The 18,722-nt window shown below is 40.8% G+C and overlaps 1 non-coding gene across 1 annotated transcript; it reads right to left on the reverse strand.

The window, feature by feature from the left end:
* Positions 1 to 16,149: 16,149 nt before the first annotated feature.
* On the reverse strand, positions 16,150 to 16,256 carry LOC125349856. The gene has a single exon (XR_007210652.1). It is a non-coding gene; the product is annotated as a U6 spliceosomal RNA (small nuclear RNA).
* Positions 16,257 to 18,722: the final 2,466 nt, after the last annotated feature.

Genomic DNA, 18,722 nt, shown 5'->3' on the forward strand with positions numbered 1-18,722 from the left:
GTTGATGTTCATGCCTCTATCCTATTCAGTTGATGTTAGATATCATTATATCTTAACTCTACCTTTTTTTTTTTTTTTTTTTTGGTCAGTAATAGGGCTTGAACTCAGGGCCTGTACACTGTCTCTGAGGTCTTTTTCTCAAGGCTAGTGCTCTGCCACTTTCAGCCACAGCTCCACTTCTGGTTTTTGAGTAGTTAAAATTGAAGGAAAGAGGGGCTGGGGATATAGCCTAGTGGCAAGAGTGCCTGCCTCGGATACACGAGGCCCTAGGTTCGATTCCCCAGCACCACATATACAGAAAATGGCCAGAAGCGGCGCTGTGGCTCAAGTGGCAGAGTGCTAGCCTTGAGCGGGAAGAAGACAGGGACAGTGCTCAGGCCCTGAGTCCAAGGCCCAGGACTGGCCAAAAAAAAAAAAAAAAAAAAAAAAAAAAAAAATTGAAGGAAAGAGTCTCACAGGGACTTTTCTGCCCAGGCTGGCTTCAAACCATGATCCTCAGATCTCAGCTTCCTGAATAGGCAGGAGCCCCAAGGACCTGGCTTCTACTGTTTCTTAAGAGCAGAAATATTACTATAAATGGAAGCTTTCTTCCTTCATGATTTGATTTCCCAGTTGATATAAGAAAAGAACAATAGCATTTGATTCTTTCTTTCAATTTGCCAGTTTTCACAATTGAGTTGGTTGACCTAACATTCTTCAGTCATCATCAGCTAGGTTTGTAGGCTGATTTTTCAGTGGATTCACGAATTAAACTTACTTCATATGTGTCATGGTGTGTTCTTGTTCACAGAACACTGAGTCTTGTTTAAGTAGTAAATTGGTAAGTAACAAAGAAGAAATCTTGGCTTTTCTGAGTTCATCACACCAGTTCATTGGTGATGAATATAAGAGGCAGACATGTGAGTGGTCCCAGCCAGACCAGTGTTTGGAGAAAACATGTGGTACAAGCCCTAACTGGCACCTACTCATGCTTCTCTTGCTTGCCTTTTTCCCCCTGTTGGCAGATGAGATTTTATTTGGAGAACTATCACTGAAGCTTGGTAAGTCCCAGTGGGTTCATGTGACAGATACAAAATTACCAACCCTAATACTGAACCTAGACTTATTGACAAGTGAAGACATGCATGATATGCATGACACATTGCCAATATTAAAAAAAATCTTTAAATTATGCATGTAAATTGAACATAAATGCATATGTTTACAGAGATCTACTTAGAAATATATTTACTCAATACTAAGAGTTGAACATTTACTTTCTCACCTGTATTTTTTGAAAAGGTTTAAATTTTTTTTTAAATAATTTTATTTTATTTTTTATTTATTTATTTATTTTTGGCCAGTCCTGGGCCTTGGACTCAGGGCCTGAGCACCTTTCCTGGCTTCTTCCCGCTCAAGGCTAGCACTCTGCCACCTGAGCCACAGCGCCCCTTCTGGCCGTTTTCTATATATGTGGTGCTGGGGAATTGAACCGAGAGCTTTATGTGTAGGAGGCAAGCACTCTTGCCACTAGGCCATATTCCCAGCCCGAAAAGGTTTAAATTTTTATGTGAAGAGTAAATTTTTTTTTAAAGCATGCTTCTGAGCAATTGCTATTTATTTCATATTACTTGTAATGGATTTCTTTTCAAAATAATCCCAGCATTTAAAAAAAAGTTTTTTAAAAATAAGACCCCCATCTGGCATCACTTGTTTTTTTTTCTATGGCATGGTCATCAGACAGGAAATGTTTTGACTCTAGAATAACATTTCCTAATAAACACTTTCCAGAAACACTAAGCATTTCCTGACTTGAACATTTTTGTGATTCTTTTGCTTTGTGTAATGTATTGTTATAATTAACAATACTCTAGCCCAGGGGGGCATAATTATCCTGTTGAAGAAACACTTTTCTGAAAAACATGTTTTATCAGAATCATTTTCTATTCACTAAGAAATTTCACTTAGTAATAAAAATACTAAGTCATCTAATTTAACCTACGTTTTAGCAATTTCAATTTCATTGGTTCACTTAATTACTCTAAAAAATACACATTCTTAAAACAAAAAATGTATGCTTAGTATCATTTAGAAATGTTTAGAATAAATATTTAAAATAAAATTTAGAAATACCTTTTAAATGTTAGGCTTCTGGAGCAAAATTGAAAATAGCCCTATCTTCCTATAGCTAATGATCCTTTATATGGCTGATTTTAGCAACCCACATTATCCCATGGAATCAAGGCCATGCAAACTATTTCAGGGGACAAAAACAAAATCGTTGTTGTATACCTTGCATTAAAGCAGTTTTTATGGCAAATTAAATATAGAAGATAACTTTATTATCCTTGACATAGTAATCTAAAGTTGTAAATGCCAGGAAAACAGGTAATGAGTTCATTACCTAAGGTAATGAATGTGTAAAGGCAGTTCTAGAGTAACTGATGAATTTAAGAAGGTGTAATCTAGAAGATAGTGGGAAAACACATAGATGTAGGGAACTACTGAGAAGTGGCTTCAAGAGTCCAGAGGAATGTCAGTAATCATTTGGTATGGTGAAGAAAGGAAAAAAGAAGAATTAAACAAATGCTCACATTATATACTCTCTGAAGGATTTCTCAGAGAATTAATGGAATCTTTAGAAAGATTTTTAAGGAATGGGAAAACTAGGGAAAAATTGATTTTTTTTATCTACCCTTCAGAGTTCTGAAGATGGAAAAACTTCTATCTGGTAGCCTGGATAGATATGGCAAAACACTTAGCCAGGTCATTTGTAAGTTTGTGTTTCAGTTAGATAGATCCACCCATTGACCTGATGATTGGCAGTGAAAATCACCTCTTGACAGACATATAGCCCTGATCCCAGCACAAAAACATAAACCATGGATTACAGGCCCATATTTTAGCCTTGACATTTTTTTCCCATGTCTTGGTTTTCAATGAGGTGATATTCTTTACACCTAGACTTTGGAGTGGTCCTAAAACTTGTGGGACAGGACTGACTGGTCATTTGCAGTTTTCCTACAAAATAGATTCTGTACTCAAATTACATTTTAGGGGATACAGTGTCCTAAAGTGAACTCAGATTTAAAACAAGGCCCTCAAGGGCTTCTCTGGAACAGCAGGAATTCAAACCTGATCTTACCACTTCAGCTTGAGCTAAGATGTGGAACATATTGCAGCAAATTAGCAACATGGAATAAAGTCTGGGACTATATCCACACTGAACTACTCAGTACTGAGGATGAGGATCTCAGATCTACTTTTTTTTTTTTTTTTTTTTTTTTTGGCCAGTCCTGGGCCTTGGACTCATGGCCTGAGCACTGTCCCTGGCTTCCTTTTGCTCAAGGCTAGCACTCTGCCACTTGAACCACAGCGCCACTTCTGGCCGTTTTCTGTATATGTGTTGCTGGGGAATTGAACCCAGGGCCTCATGTATACGAGGCAAGCACTCTTGCCACTAGGCCATATCCTCAGCCCCCTCAGATCTACTTTGTGTTGACAATGCCATCCTAGCTGGTTAGAAAATTGAAGAGCCCTATTAAGAGGACTCTATTACTTAGTAGTAGTATCTTTTCAATCCTGTCTCCTTCTGATATTCCTATCTGCTATGCTACCTCCTAACTAATCTTTGATGCCACAGTTCCAACTCATTAGAGAACCTGAAACCAGTGCCTCATCTCATTTTGCAAGGCTGGGTATAATGCTTCTAAAGCTCAATGATAGAGGGTCTTAACTAAGAGTCTCATAAATCATGAGAAACAAAATGGAAATTTTAACTTCTTGAAACAATTACCATGTGGTAGGTTTCAGGTAAGCCCAACTTTAGAGTTTCTAAAATTAAAACTGGGCAAGAAGCTGCATGCCAGTGGCTCAAATCTGTAATCTTAGCTACTCAGGAGGCTGAGATCTGCTGACTGCAGAGCAAAGCCAGCTCAGGCAGCAAGGTCCATGAGACTCTTATCTCCAATTAATCACCCAAAAAGCCAGAAGTGGCGCTGTGGCTCAAGTGGTAGAGTGCTAACCTTGAGCAAAAACAATTTTTTTTTTTTTGCCAGTCCTAGGGCGTGGCTTCAGGGCCTGAGCACTGTCCCTGGCTTCTTTTTGCTCAAGGCTAGCACTCTACCTCTTGAGCCACAGCGCCACTTCTGGCTTTTTCTATATATGTGGTGCTGAGGAATTGAACCCAGTGCTTCATGTATATGAGACAAACACTTTGCCACTAGGCCATATTCCCAGCCCTTGAGCAAAACAAGTTCAAGCCACAGGACCTGCATACACACACACACACACACACACACACACACACACACACACACACATACACACACACTGAGAGAGAGAGAGAGAGAGAGAGAGAGAGAGAGAGAGAGAGAGACAAAAACTGGACAAAAAGTCTGTAGAAAATTCCTGGCCCTGATTGGATACCTAACTGAAGATCAAGAAAATGAATACCGGGGCTGGGGATATGGCCTAGTGGCAAGAGTGCTTGCCTCGTATACATGAGGCCCTGGGTTCAATTCCCCAGCACCACATATACAGAAAATGGCCAGAAGTGGCGCTGTGGCTCAAGTGGCAGAGTGCTAGCCTTGAGCAAAAAAGAAGCCAGGGACAGTGCTCAGGCCCTGAGTTCACGGCCTAGGGCTGGCCAAAAAAAAAAAAAAATGAATACCAGCGAATCTTACAATTCTCTTTTGTTCACATAGTGTGTGACTGTGAGTCAAACCAAGTTTTTTAGATGCAAGGTTGATGTTTTTAGCATTATACCCCAAATTGTTGTTTATGAGCATTTGCTTTTTGGCCTGAGCTGATTTTACTTTACAAAATAAAATGTTAAGACCCACACATAGAAAATTATTTGATGGAATTAGAGGTAGAGCTCAACAATAACAGGATTTGCTTGTAAAGTATAAGGTACTAAGTTCAAACTCAAATTCCAGTGCCAGGAGGGAAAAAGAAGGGAGGGATGGAGGGAGGGAGGGAGGGAAGGAGGAAGGAAGGAAGGAAGGAAGGAAGGAAAGAAGGAAGGAAGGAAGGAAGGAAGGAAAGAAGGAAGGAAGGAAGGAAGGAAGGAAGGAAGGAAGGAAGGAAGGAAAGAAGGAAGGAAGGAAGAAGACAGACACAGACAGAATTTGTTGTGTGGAAGCTCTTGATAAGAACTTCCGGCTCACGGTTGGTACACTTCCTCTTGAGTCATCCCTCTTGCCTGGCGTTTTGCTAATTGATTAAAGATGTTTCTTTCTGATTTGGTCTCAAGGCTTCATCCTCCAGATAGCAGCCTTTGGAGTAGCTAGGATTACAGGTGTGAACCACCAGTACATGGCTGCTTATTGAATTCTGTTAGTTTTAGTTAAATTTCTTTTTCATCCTCCTATCTATGTCTCTTGCATAGCTAGGACCATATCCCTATTGGTTGAGATGGGGTGTAAATTTTGCTGAACTGGCTTCAAACCATGATCCTCACCATCTCTGCCTCCTATAGAGAATTGTAATTCCAAGTGTGAAATATCACATCAAACCAATGTAACATTTTTTTTTAATACAAAATTTTAGAAATGGTTGGCAGGGCTTAAAGCTGGGGAAGGGGAGAAGTCAAGATGGCTATATAAGGGCAGCGGGGGAGGGACTTCCTTGTGTGATGGAATGGTCTATATGTTGACTGGCAATGACACAAACTTTACATGTATAACACAATTGTATAAAATTACATATACACACATAAGTATACCCATACTGAGCTGAGATGTGTCTATGATAGATGAATTGTATCAATGTCAGCATTATGATTGCGATATTCCACTATAGTTTCACAAAATGAGGGATTTGGGCAGTAAATAGTCTCGGTATTATTTTTTACACCTGCATGTGAATTATTTCAATAAAACTTCTCAGTTAAGATGTCTTACTAAGTTTCAGATGAAAGTGAAACTGCATACCTATATTTATGAGATACATCAAAAAGCAATGCAAAGTGGGGCTGGGGATATAGCCTAGTGGCAAGAGTGCCTGCCTCGGATACACGAGGCCCTAGGTTCGATTCCCCAGCACCACATATACAGAAAACGGCCAGAAGCGGTGCTGTGGCTCAGGTGGCAGAGTGCTATCCTTGAGCGGGAAGAAGCCAGGGACAGTGCTCAGGCCCTGAGTCCAAGGCCCAGGACTGGCCAAAAAAAAAAAAAAAAAAAAAAAGAGATGTGAATGCTACAGGTGGGGACATAATAAATAAAACTGGTTCCTTAACAGATGAGATACAGAAAACAATTATAAAAAAAAAAATCTTAAAAAAAAAAAAAAAGCAATGCAAAGAGAAAAGTTGAAGGCAGTAAATCCAGGAAGTACAAGAGACAAGAGGGTGGTGCAAGATGGTGGATTAGAGTATCCTGAATTTGGTTCCTTGAATGACAAGTCAGTACAAAAGGAAAAGAAAATACAGAGTAGTGAAGAGGTGGTTAGATAGCTGACAAGGATAAATGTGTTCCCAGCTAACAGTTAACGAACAGTAAACGGACCATTCCCTTTCTGGGGTTTTGTCAGCTGAGTAAGTCACATTAAGAGTCATCTTCTTTAATTAAAGGCATAGAGTTTCAGGGAAGACTTAGATGTGGTCAGGCAGCACTGAAATGGTTAGGATCTTTGTTCTTGGGATTCACTGAATTGAACGGACATTTCTCTTCAAATCTATCTGTCCTATCTGTCTACCACTGCAAAATTGTTCTCTATGCTGCACTCATAATAAATGGTGATTACTATTATTAATACTAATAACCCCAACAACATTATGTGGGATAATGGCTCTGTGATTATGCAGAGAAGTTTGATAGAGATTATTTTCCTGAGCTCATGCTGAAATTTCTTCTTGCTTAATGTTATCTTGTTATTTCTATGTATTTGTCCCTTGAAGTACCCTGCCTGTCATTTCCCCTGTAATTATAAGCTCACTGGGTGAGGCTCTTTCATTTTGGTTCCACTCCATTGCCTGCAGCAAGACAGACACTCTGTAAATACTGTTCCACTTTTGATGTTGACATCTTCAAATGGAGACAGGTGACTTCAAAAGGTAGGACAATCATTGCATCAGCCAGTATTAATTTGAAAATTTGCTGTAAACTCATTATATTATTGGTTCTTCTCCAAGTACCTTGATTTTTGAAAGACTAATGCCAATAACCATGATTTATTTATTCCTTAACAACTTTGAAAAATCTGATAATAGTCACTTTTCCCCCATTGTTTTGCTTAAAATTTGGTTTTGTTTAATACCAAGGCTTGCCAGTACTACGGTTTGAACTCAAGACTTTGTACTTGCTAAGCTTGCTTGCTTATGGCTGGTACTCTACTCTTTGAGCTATGCCTCTAACCCAGATTTTTGCTGGTTAGTTAGATGGAATATCAGGGACTTTCCTGCCTGGGCTGGCTACTAAGGTGATCCTTAGATCTCAGCCTCCAGAGTAGCTAAGATTACAGGTGTGAGTCACAATCATCTGTCTGTGCTTCTATTGTTTACATTAATATTTAGTTTGAACATTGAAAGCACATGATAAGATTGACATTGCCTATTAAACACTGAAAGTTTGATTTCCAGGTTTATTGTTATTATATGACATAGATATGTAACCAAATTATCATTCAAACCTGTGAATTTATAAACTCCTCAGCAGGGAAATGAAATGCACCAAAATAATAATGATGATAATAATAATCAGCAATTGGACCATCTACTCCTCTAAGGCCATTAGAAAATGAAGTAAGTCTCTGAGAGACACAGACTAACCTAAGGGACTTACAGGAAATGTACCTGAATTCCACAACAGGTCAGGTTAAAGAAACAAGATATCCTAAAAGGACTGTCAATGTCCTCAGTGAAGGTCTCCAAGAGGTATTCATTAAAATGTGCTTCTAGACCAGAAGTATATATGGCTATACAAATCTATGATGCTAGTGATATATCAGAAAGAAAACCCACTGCAAATAGACTTTATGTTGATAAGTATCTCCTAGTTTAATGCTATTTGTGTGGAAAAAATGGTTGGCATGGACTTGAGACATTTAATGCCTTTTCTACAGGAAACACCTCTATCATTAGAGGAAATACACCATTATGCCCCACTTGCTTTTGAGATAGACTCTATAACTCTGCCTGGGCTGGCCTCCTGTCATAATCCTCCTTATCTCCAATTCTTAAGTCGTTAGAATTGTAGGTATGTACCACCATGCCTGAGAAAAATGTTTAATTGGGGCTGGGGATACGGCCTAGTGGTAGAGTGCTTGCTTCGTATACATGAAGCCCTGGGTTCGATTCCTCAGCACCACATATATAGAAAGCGGCCAGAAGTGGCGCTGTGGCTCAAGTGGCAGAGTACTAGCCTTGAGCAAAAAGAAGCCAGAGACAGTGCTCAACCCCTGAGTTCAAGCCCCACGACTGCCCCCCCCCAAAAAAACAACAGTTTAATTTTCCTTCAGGTTCCTTGCCCTTTGGAGATGTTAATATTATTATTATTATTATTAATATATAGCTCTACAGCTGTAGAAAATACACAATTTCTTTAATATATTTCTTTATTGTTCAAATGTCCAAAAACAATATAATTCTAAAAATTGGGACAGTCTCTTTTTTTTCTTTTCTTTTCTGTCTCCTGCTAACATTAGGTGAGGCCCTTGATTCTCTAGTTCCCAGCTTCCTTATTTATCTTACAGAAAAAGAATGGGATTGGTCAGGTAACACACAGTGTCCTTGCCTGCTCCCACAATCCCCAGTTCTACAGAAGGCTCGGAGAAAGACATCTTTTCTTTATACTATAAAGCTTCCAACTATGAGTCCCATTCTACAGATTGCTTTTAATAAAACTTGAATTGCTTTAATTTTTAAGGGTAATTACCACATTTAAATGTAAGTGTTTGAACTCTAAGTGACTACGGCCGAAGAACCTTAGCATTAACTTAAGTGAGCTTTCTTTAATTAAAACCACAACAGCAAAAGCAGCAACAAACTTCTTTGTTTCATCAACTATCAAGTCATCCCAGCTTGCACGGCCTTGATAGACTTTTAATAAGCTGTGTGACTCACTGGCAAGGCAGCCATAGATTTTGGTCAGTGTTTTAGACTGCTTGCTGATAAAAGTGCTCAAGGGAAGATACCAGATAGAGTTGCCAACCAGAGTCTTGGGAAGAGATAAAAAATGAAGTCATAACTACAAAAGCAGAAAGACACTTGTTACCATCATGCTTTGTACAGAAAAATAAGGATTGACAAATTAATACTATTCCTTCTCTGAGATAATTGGCAATAACAACACATGAAAAAAAATTCATGCTATCCCAGCAAAGAAAAAGTGATGATCATAGGGACTATGGAAAATAAAGGAGGATGTTTAGACGGATCATCTTTCCTTGTCTTTGTTTTACTTCCTCTGTGGGTTGCTGACCTGCACTGTTATGGCAGTGATAAGAGGCACTTTGAGAGGTTTTATAAATACCAACTCCCCAGCTTGCCTTGATCAGCAACTTTATCCCAGCTCCTTATTTAAGCAAAAGAAAAAGAAAACAAATTGTGCAATGTAGTTTGTGTTAGACTTGCATATTTTGAGAGAAGGGAATCTGAAAAAAAATTACAGAAATAATTGGATAGAAGAAGTAAGAATATAGTTTAAAGAAGCAACACAATCATACTCAAATTGTTATGATGGCTTCAGATTTCTGATTTATTTATGTACTCTTATTGTCAGTCATGAATCTTGAACTCAGGGCCTGGGAGCTATCTCTGAGCATTTTTGCTCAAGGCCAGTGCTTTACTACTTTGAGCCACAGCACCACTCTCAGGTTTCTGGTGATTAGTTGGAGATGAATCTCTTGGATTTTCCTGCCTGAACTGGCTTTGATCGGTGATCTTCATATCTCAGTCTCCTGAGTAGCTAGGATTACAGGCATGAGCTACCACTACCTGGCTCTGGTTTTCTGTTTTGTTGTTGTTGTTTAATGTAACTGAAGTACTTTTGCATGGTGATGATGTTGAGAATTACTGAGCATGAAATAGTCTATCTAAGATGAGCTGGACACAATAACATAGCTTTGTAATCCTCAGCACTCAAGAGGCTTGAGGCAGGAAGATCACAAGTTCAAGGCCAGCCTGGACTACATAGAGACCTTATATCACTGGTGTTAACCTTAGTTACCTGACCCAAGCAGTCTTTTAGGTTTCCCCACTGGAAAGTAATTTTGCTGCCCCCCCTTTCTATTTTGCATAATCAAACCTAAAAAACAGGGAGAAATAATTCTACTTTGTAGATGGTGGATTATCTACATAAATTATATAGAATTCTTCTATAAAGGTTATTTGCATATTCCCCGCCATCACTAAATTTATTTACTTGTTTGACCATTTATATACATCAGTATGGGTTTAGAGATATGTATTTATTTACCTGTCCTGGGACTTGAACTCAGGGCCTGAGCATTGTCCCTGGCTTCCTTTTGCTCAAGGCTAGTCCTTTACCACTTGAGCCACAGCAGCACTTCTGGCTTTTTCTATTTATGTGGTGCTGAGCAATCGAACCCAGGGCTTCATGTACGCGAGGTAAGCACTTTACCAATAGGCCATATTCCTAGCCCATTATTTTGTCTTTTGAATTACACTCCAGTGCTAAGTGTTTATTTCAGTACACCAGTTGTTCCAGCCATGGTCACTGGGAACTTTTTCAGTTGGTTTCTATGTCGCTTTTGGAAACTCCCATCATTAAATAGTTTTTTTTATCTTAATGAATATTTTTCAATATTCTCATATATATTTCCTGCCCCAGTTTTTTCTTCAACAAGCCCTGGTTTGGTTTATTGTCTGGACACAAGGGATACTTGCTATCTGTGATATATTGTTTCTTGGCTTTCTTAGCTGACAGCGGAAAATATATGTAATAATACATGTGTGTATACATATATCTACAAATATGTCCATACAAAATCATCTGTAACTATACTAAGCTACATGGGAATTTGTGCTCATATCAAATTCTAATCAATTACCATATGGATCCTTCTAGCCTTCTTGCCTTCATTATCTGCAAGCTCCTGTCCCAACAGTGAGAAACCTATTTACCACCACTTGTTACCTACCATCTAGTTCCAGTATGTGTACACAGTGTTTTCCAGATTGTTCCTCTGTATACATGTGTGAAGCAACATTATTAGCTAGAGTATAGTATTTACAGTTCCTTTTGACTTCAGTCTTACAAATTCCACTTACTTCTGAACTACCTAAATTCTCACTTTATATATCAAAATGCACAAATAACAAGACATCTTACCATATTTTTCCCATAATACTAAGGTCTGAACTCAAGGCCTCATATTTACTTAGGCAAGGATTCTACCACTTGTGCCATATCCTGTGTTCAGACTCCACTACTCCTCAAAGTTACTTAGGTCAGTGCCTTTTTTAACCAGCTTCTTAAAGAAAATATTTCATACATCTGTAATGAAGTTAGATTGTTTAGTGAGATTCTCCATTCCATTCTGGTATTTCCTAAATTATTTTTCTGATGTTTAATTTTCTATAAAGCTCTGTGGCTTTTAGAAAATTTATTGTGCCATGAATCAACACCTCAGTATCATACAGAATGGCTTTATCACCATACATGTCCCCCCTCCCACTCACCTACGGGGTCTTCCTCCTCGCCCCAAGTGTTTGGCAGCCATTGCTTTGTTGATAATCTTTAAAGTTTTGCTATTTTCAGTTTGTTTGTTTGTTTTTTTGCCAGTCCTGGGGCTGGAACTCAGGGCCTGAGCACTATCCACGGCTTCTTTTTGCTCAAGGCTAGCACCCTACCACTTGAGCCATAGCACCACTTCTGGCTTTTTCTGTTTATGTGGTGCTGAGGAATCCAGCCCAGGGCTTCATGCATGCTAGGCAAGCACTCTACCGCTAAGCCACATTTGGAGCTCCCTAAAGTTTTGCTATTTTCAAAAGGCTATATAAATGGAATCATAGAGTATGTGACTTTTCAGAATGTTTTCTTTCACTAAGTAACATGCATGCATGCATTTAATGTTTCTCCATATGGTCTTATGATACACATCCTTTTTCCCCCAGTCCTGGAGCTTGAACTCTGGGCCAGAGTGCTGTCCCTGAGCTCTTTTGCTCAAGGCTAGCATTCTGCCACTTGAGCCTTGAGCCACAGTGCCACTTCTGGCCTTTTCTGATACACATTTTTTTGTCAGTTGTGAGGCTTGAACTCTAGGCCTAGGTGCTGTCCCTGAGCTCTTTTGCAACCCAAGTTTTACACCTTTCTTCAAGGAGAACAAAGGAGAGAATGGCAGAGAAGGAGTCAATACTGTGTGATACTGTGTAGCACACATTGGCATTTTACTATTTGGTGTCTTGAGACTTGGGGGAGTCATATTTCTGCTATCAAATAATTAAGAAGAAGTATCTTTTGGTGTGTTTGTTTTGAGACAGCTCTGACTATGTAACCAAGGCTGGTCTGGAACTTGTTATATAGCCCAGACTGGCTCAAACATGAGATTATCTCAATCACCTGAGTGCTAGGAATACAGATGTACACTACCATATCTAGTTAAAAGACTCATGTTTCCCCCTTTCTCTGTCTTGGGGATTGAACTTGGGGCCTATTGCAACAATGCATGGGCTCTACCACTTATCTCTACCTCCTCACCTCCAGATTCCTTGTATATCCTCTTCCAGATTATACTTTTACAATGTTGTGCTGTGTAGACACTTGTCAAATGTATGTGTGTGCATTGGTGCTGGTGGGGCTTGAACTCAGGTGCTGGGTGCTGACCCTTAGCTTTTTTGCTCAATGCTAGCACTCTACCACTTGAGCCACAGCCTGACTTCCAGCTTTCTGGTAGTTAATTGGAGATCAGGGCCTTTACTGCCCCTGCTGGCTTCACACCTCAATCCTCAGATTTCAGCCTTCTGAGCAGTTAAGATTATAGGCATGAGTCACAGGCACCTGGCCCCAAACTTAGCAAATTTTATACCCTCATTGGCTTCAAATGACATTCTTTTATTTAGAAAAATTATTTTTATAACAGAAAGAGCAGGTTTAATTTTCAGGTAACATTTAATTTAACATGAATGTGCAAGGACAGAAATGTGGGCTCTCTCTCTCTCTCTCTCTCTCTCTCTCTCTCTCTCTCTCTCTGCTTGCTTTGATGTCAAAGGAGACCCCAAATGCAAATTGAGGATTCCTTTGTCTTCCTCCTATCAGATTTTTTTTTTCAGTTGGTTGTAGGTCTTGAACTCAGGGCCTGGGTGTTGTCCCTAAGCTTTCACTCAAGTCTAGTGTTCTACCACTTTAAGCCACAGCTCCACTTCCAGTTTTCTAGTGGTTAACTGGAGATAAGAGTCTCACAGCCTTTCCTGACTGGGCTAGCTTCAAACTTCCACTCAGATCTCAGCTTCCTGAGTGGCTAGGATTACAGGCATGAGCCATGGGTGCTTGGCTCCCGCCTACCAGTTTTGTTTGAGGTTCCAAATTCAACAGACAGGCAACACAGAGGTGGACGTGGTAGTATCCTAGCAGCTGCATCCAGGATTAACTGTACTGCCTTGTTCCTTTGCCAAATCTATTTGTGAAACAGACCCTGAGCCTCATAATCATCAGAGGTGAAGCGGATCTCATAGCACAGAAGGTGCTGGACTGGGATCTGCCATGGGCCTGGTTTTGTGGCTTTAGCACTGCTGCCTTGGGCTGGGCCAGGTACTGGTTTTCTGTACCTTGCTCCTTCTGGGAAGAAAAGGCTAAGTCACTGCTTTGCTGACTCCCTAAGGGCGTTGGAGGCTCCAATTAAGCATGATAATGTCAAGGAGTTTTGTGAACTCTAAAGAGCTATAAATATAAGGTGTCATTAGAAGTGGAAAGTGATGAGCCAGCTTTAATTCCAACAATTTCATGCCTCAGCAGAGCTGTGTGAGCATGCTGGATATTTGCATTGCGCTGTGGGGAGGGAAGAAAGGGCACTGGGATGGGCAGGTGGTGTTTCCTCTTCTTCTCCCAGTAAACTAGGGCTGTATTCGAATGCTTACTGGCAAAGGCAGGAAATACATGATGGCTTGGAGAATACAGCTATTTTGATGAGTTGGGAGTTAACTAACAAGAAACAAAAAAGACACATGAGGGGCCAAAATGGGTTTCAGAGAGAGCTCAAGTAGAGCAAGAGATGAGGCTCAGAAGTGGAAGAATTTTAGAGAAGGAGGAGGAGGAGGGAGAGGGGGAAGGGGAGGAGGAGGAGGAGGAGGAGGAGGAGGAGGAGGAGGAGGAGTAGGAGGAGGGAGAGGGGGAAGGGGAGGAGGAGGAGGAGGAGGAGGAGGAGGAGGAGGAGGAGGAGGGGGGGAGAGGGGGAAGGGGAGGAGGAGGAGGAGGAGGAGGAGGAGGAGGAGGGAGGGGGGAAGGGGAGGAGGAGGAGGAGGAGGAGGAGGAGGGAGAGGGGGAAGGGGAGGAGGAGGAGGAGGAGGAGGAGGAGGAGGAGGAGGGAGGGGGGAAGGAGGAGGAGGAGGAGGAACTGATAAAGGGCATTAGAGGAGATGGTATAGCTGCCTCTGTGGGGCGGCAAAAGGAGGAAGATGTTTCCAGGCTTAGAAGCAAAGGGGTCTGGAGTGGAGAGTCCAGGGATCAGCAACCCTGAATGCCAAACATGGAGAATCAGAAGGGCTTGCTGTCCTAAATCACAGTGGTCTTCAATTAAAGAGATTATCAGATTCTTTTGTGCCTACTGTGTGCCAGACAGTAGAAAAAGGATCCTGTTTTCAAATACTTGTATATAAAACTCTAATGTGTTGGGTAAAAAAACAAAATTGAGGCTGATTGGTTGAAGCAAGGCTTGCAAGTCTAAGACGGGCAAGTCACAGAGCACTTTTTCAGGAATCTTCTGACGGATTCGGGACCACTCACTCTCAGTGTATCTCTAGCACGTCATACATGACAGGGGCTCAGTAACTGCTGAATGAGTAAATAAGATAGAGAAATTGCTGAATGAGATAGAAAGTGAGTAGGTGGTTTGAAGAAGATAATTAAAAAAAAAAGATGGGTTTTCGTTGTCATTGCTGTTGTTTCCAGTCCTGGCGTTTAAACTCTGGGCCTGAATGCTGTCCCTGAACTTTTGTGCTCAAGGTTAATGCTCTACCACCTGATTCACAACTCCACTTCCAGCTTTTTTTTTTTTGTTTGTTTAATTGGAGCTAAGAGTCTCACAGACTTTCCTATCCAGGCTGGCTTTGAACCAAGATCCTCAGATCTTAGTCTCCTGTGTGGCTAAGATTACAGGAATGAGCTACCAGTGCCCAACAGGTAAGTGGGTTTATAACTTAGCAATCACAAGAGGTGTATGCATACACGTCTTTCCAGGAGGAGATATGGACTGATGACTGACTGGGTCACCATGGCTGGCCTGCCACTGAGCTCCCTGATCTGGTGTGGAGGACTGGGTCCAGCCACCAAGTCTAAAGTTGTAGAGAATAAGATAAGCCAAAACAAGAGGAAACTTTCCTTGGTAAGGTCTTGGTCATTTTATCTCAAAGACACAACTGATCTGGTGCTTTGCTTTTCAAAGTAGAACATGTTATCTACAGAATCACAGCTACAAGAAACTCAATGATATCTATTATGTGCTGATTATTTGCCAGACACAATAACAGTTGTGTTACTTGGTATAGTAAGTGGAGAAATGGTCTTGCAAAGATGTCTATGTGCCATCCCTGGAGCTCATGAATATGTTATGTTCCAAGGCAATGGGGAAATGAAGGTTACCATCATGTTACTGTGAAGGGGTACTATGAGTTGAATATGTTTTGTCCCTTCTGAAATTTGGTAGCCATTATGATGGTGGTAAGATGTAGAGTCTTTATGACAGCTGATAATTTGATGATTAAAAGGGTTAATGCTTTTCTCACAGTAGTGCTCTCTCTCTCTCTCTTTCTCTTCTTCCTCCCATCCTCCCCCATCCCTCTTTCCTTCCCTTACTCCACTGGATTAATTACTGTATTACAGATCAAGGCTGTCTCTCCATTTTTGTCTCTTCTCCCTGCACCCACTTACTCTTCCATTCTTCTTCCATGTTAGGATGCAGCACAGGGCCCTTGCCACATGAGGTTGCTCTATCTTGGACTCTTTACCTCCAGACCATGAGCCCAAGTAAACCTCTAGTCTTTTTTGTTTTTTTTTAAATAGGGAACACTTCACGAATTTGCATGTCATCCTTGTGCAAGGGCCATGCTAATCTTCTCTGCCTCATTCCAATTGTAGTATATGTACTACCAAAGTGAGCATTTAACCTCTATTCTTTACAAATTACAGTCTCAGATTTTTTTTCTTATAGCAACAAAAACATTAAAATAGGGGAAGGTTTCCCTAGATTATCCATGTGTACCTAGAAGTGACTGCTAGAGGCAGGGAGGACAGAGTCAAAGGAGCTGTGCTAACAGACAGATGGAGAGGTTAGACAGATGCAGTGTGAGGATGTGACCATTGCTGATTCTGAAGTATGGACAGGTAAGAAATAGATTCACCTCTAGAGTCACCTGGTCCTGTTCACACCTCAATTTTAGCCCAGTAAAACCTATGCCAGGCTTCAATCAGTAAACTATAAGATAAAAACCTGTTGTTGTTTTTTAAGTCACTATATTTGAAATAATGTGCTACTGTAGCTATAGGAAATGCAGGCAGATTTTGTCACTCCATGTTTATAGTAGCCTTATCCGGTGGGAAGTTCTTATTGCTTTCTTGCAGATGTGTAGCTGCAGGCCTGGTAAATTTGAGTCAAAGTCCAATGTGTGGCCTGACTTTACCACACTGTCCCCTGGAAATGGCTTTGCTTCCTCATTTCCAAATGAGAAAATGACCCAGAGATGAGACGTGCCCTGCCTTAGTTCTCCCAAGAGTTGGCAACAAAGCTCAAACTGTGTCCTAGGAAGACAGTCTAGGCCAGCGTTTCATTGATGCAGGTTCATTAGAATGAAGGCTCTAATTTGACAGATCTGGGCTGGGATCCCAGATCCTATATTTCTAATAGCTCCCAGATGAGACCTGGAGCAGCACATGCGGCATAGCCATTCCTATGTCTGTCTTGGGGTCTGAGGAGTCTGGGGTTCTTAGTAGGATGGGAAAAAAGGAACAATATAGGGATGGAGAGACATGGACACTCAAGTGTGCAGTTTGTAGAGAATTTAGGGTCTTATAGGGAAAGGCTACAGTTAATGAGAATGTAACTCTTTGTGCTACTCGTGAGAAAGATGTCACCTAAATGTGATTATTACTTTTGTCATTTGAAAACTCCTTCCCAAAGAGTGACATTGTCCAAAAAGAAATGTACTCTTTACTTGACTTATGTAACCCCACTTTTATAATAACAATAAAAAAGTTTTTAAAAAGAAAAGAAAAAAGAAGCCAGGTACCAGAGGCTCATGCCTGTAATTCTAGCTACTCAGGAGGCTGAGATCTGAGGATCCTGGTTCCAGGTAGGAGTCCATGACTCTTAACCCCAATAAACTACTCAGAAAAAAAACTGGAAGTGGAACTGTGGTTCAAGTGGTACAGTATTGGCCTTGTGTAAAAGAGCTGAGGGACAGCATCCAAACCCCATGACTGATTAAAAAAAGAAGAAGAAGAAGAAGAAAGAAAAAGAAAGAAAAGAAAACCCATCCCAACATTCAGGCATGCGTCTGATATTGTAAACAGTACACACAGGTCAAGGACATTCTATCAGAGACCAAAATTACACCTGCAGGAGAAAACACAAATCTCTAATCTGCTCTGTTTCGTGTAAAAAAAAATATTGTTTTTTTTTTTTTTTTGTTTTGGAAACAGAAACATCAAGTTTGTTCTTCTAGAAATCTCTGGAAAATATGACCAAATCCAAGGGCTCCTAGCCCCATCCCCTCCTCTCCTCAGCCCCAGCACCACCACCACCCCTTCGGGGTGGGGGAATGGTGAGCTTGGAACCGAGATGCCATTCTCTATGACTGCAGTTGTGTTTTTCGGAGTCTTCATTTTGAAAACAAGTATTTGAGTGGGAGGGGCTGGGGACTCCTCACCACCTACTTCACTGCAGCTCAGGATTCCCAGCTGTCGGTCGCTAGCAGAGCTGCCTGCAGGCTAAGAATGTTCTGGTTTCATTTTGAAACAACTTCTAAGCACACAAACAACAACTATTGGTTTTCAGACACATGAACTCACCGAGGAAACAAATGCTGAGCTCTTCCCTAGGGGTACAGTGAAAACTATTTACAGTGATTCCAAGATGAGATGTGTTTCCCTTCAGTCACAACAGGCAACCTGTCATGCTGTCTAATGTATTGATTACATGGGAGGGTGTGAAGGTATTTCTAAAATAAGTTTTCTACCAACTGTGTCCACTCTGGGGTTTGCTTAGAAAGGGAGTTGGAATTCTTCTCCAACGAATTACTGCCTGGATTACTCAGCAAGTATTGTGGGACTTTATGAAGTACAAAGTGTTGCATTAGATCCTGGAGAAAAATTCTTCTTTGCTTCTTGCAGGTTTCAGTACTCACATGTGGATGCTGAGCCCCATCATGGGAGGACCGAAGCTGTTGAGGGAACTTGACGTTGAGGGCTGTGTTCAATGGTCAATCAGTAGTGAACAACTCAGCACGAGTTAGCTGTGGTGGCTTGTTCAGGCTCTTACACCTTTCTTCTAAGATTCTACCCTAAGGTTTTGTATTTCCCTATACAAAATATCTCCATCTAGTATTACTGTGAGGGCTACAGAAGCTAGCA

Source organism: Perognathus longimembris, chromosome 3 (assembly GCF_023159225.1).
Source record: "Perognathus longimembris pacificus isolate PPM17 chromosome 3, ASM2315922v1, whole genome shotgun sequence".
Classification (NCBI taxonomy): Eukaryota; Metazoa; Chordata; class Mammalia; order Rodentia; family Heteromyidae; genus Perognathus; species Perognathus longimembris.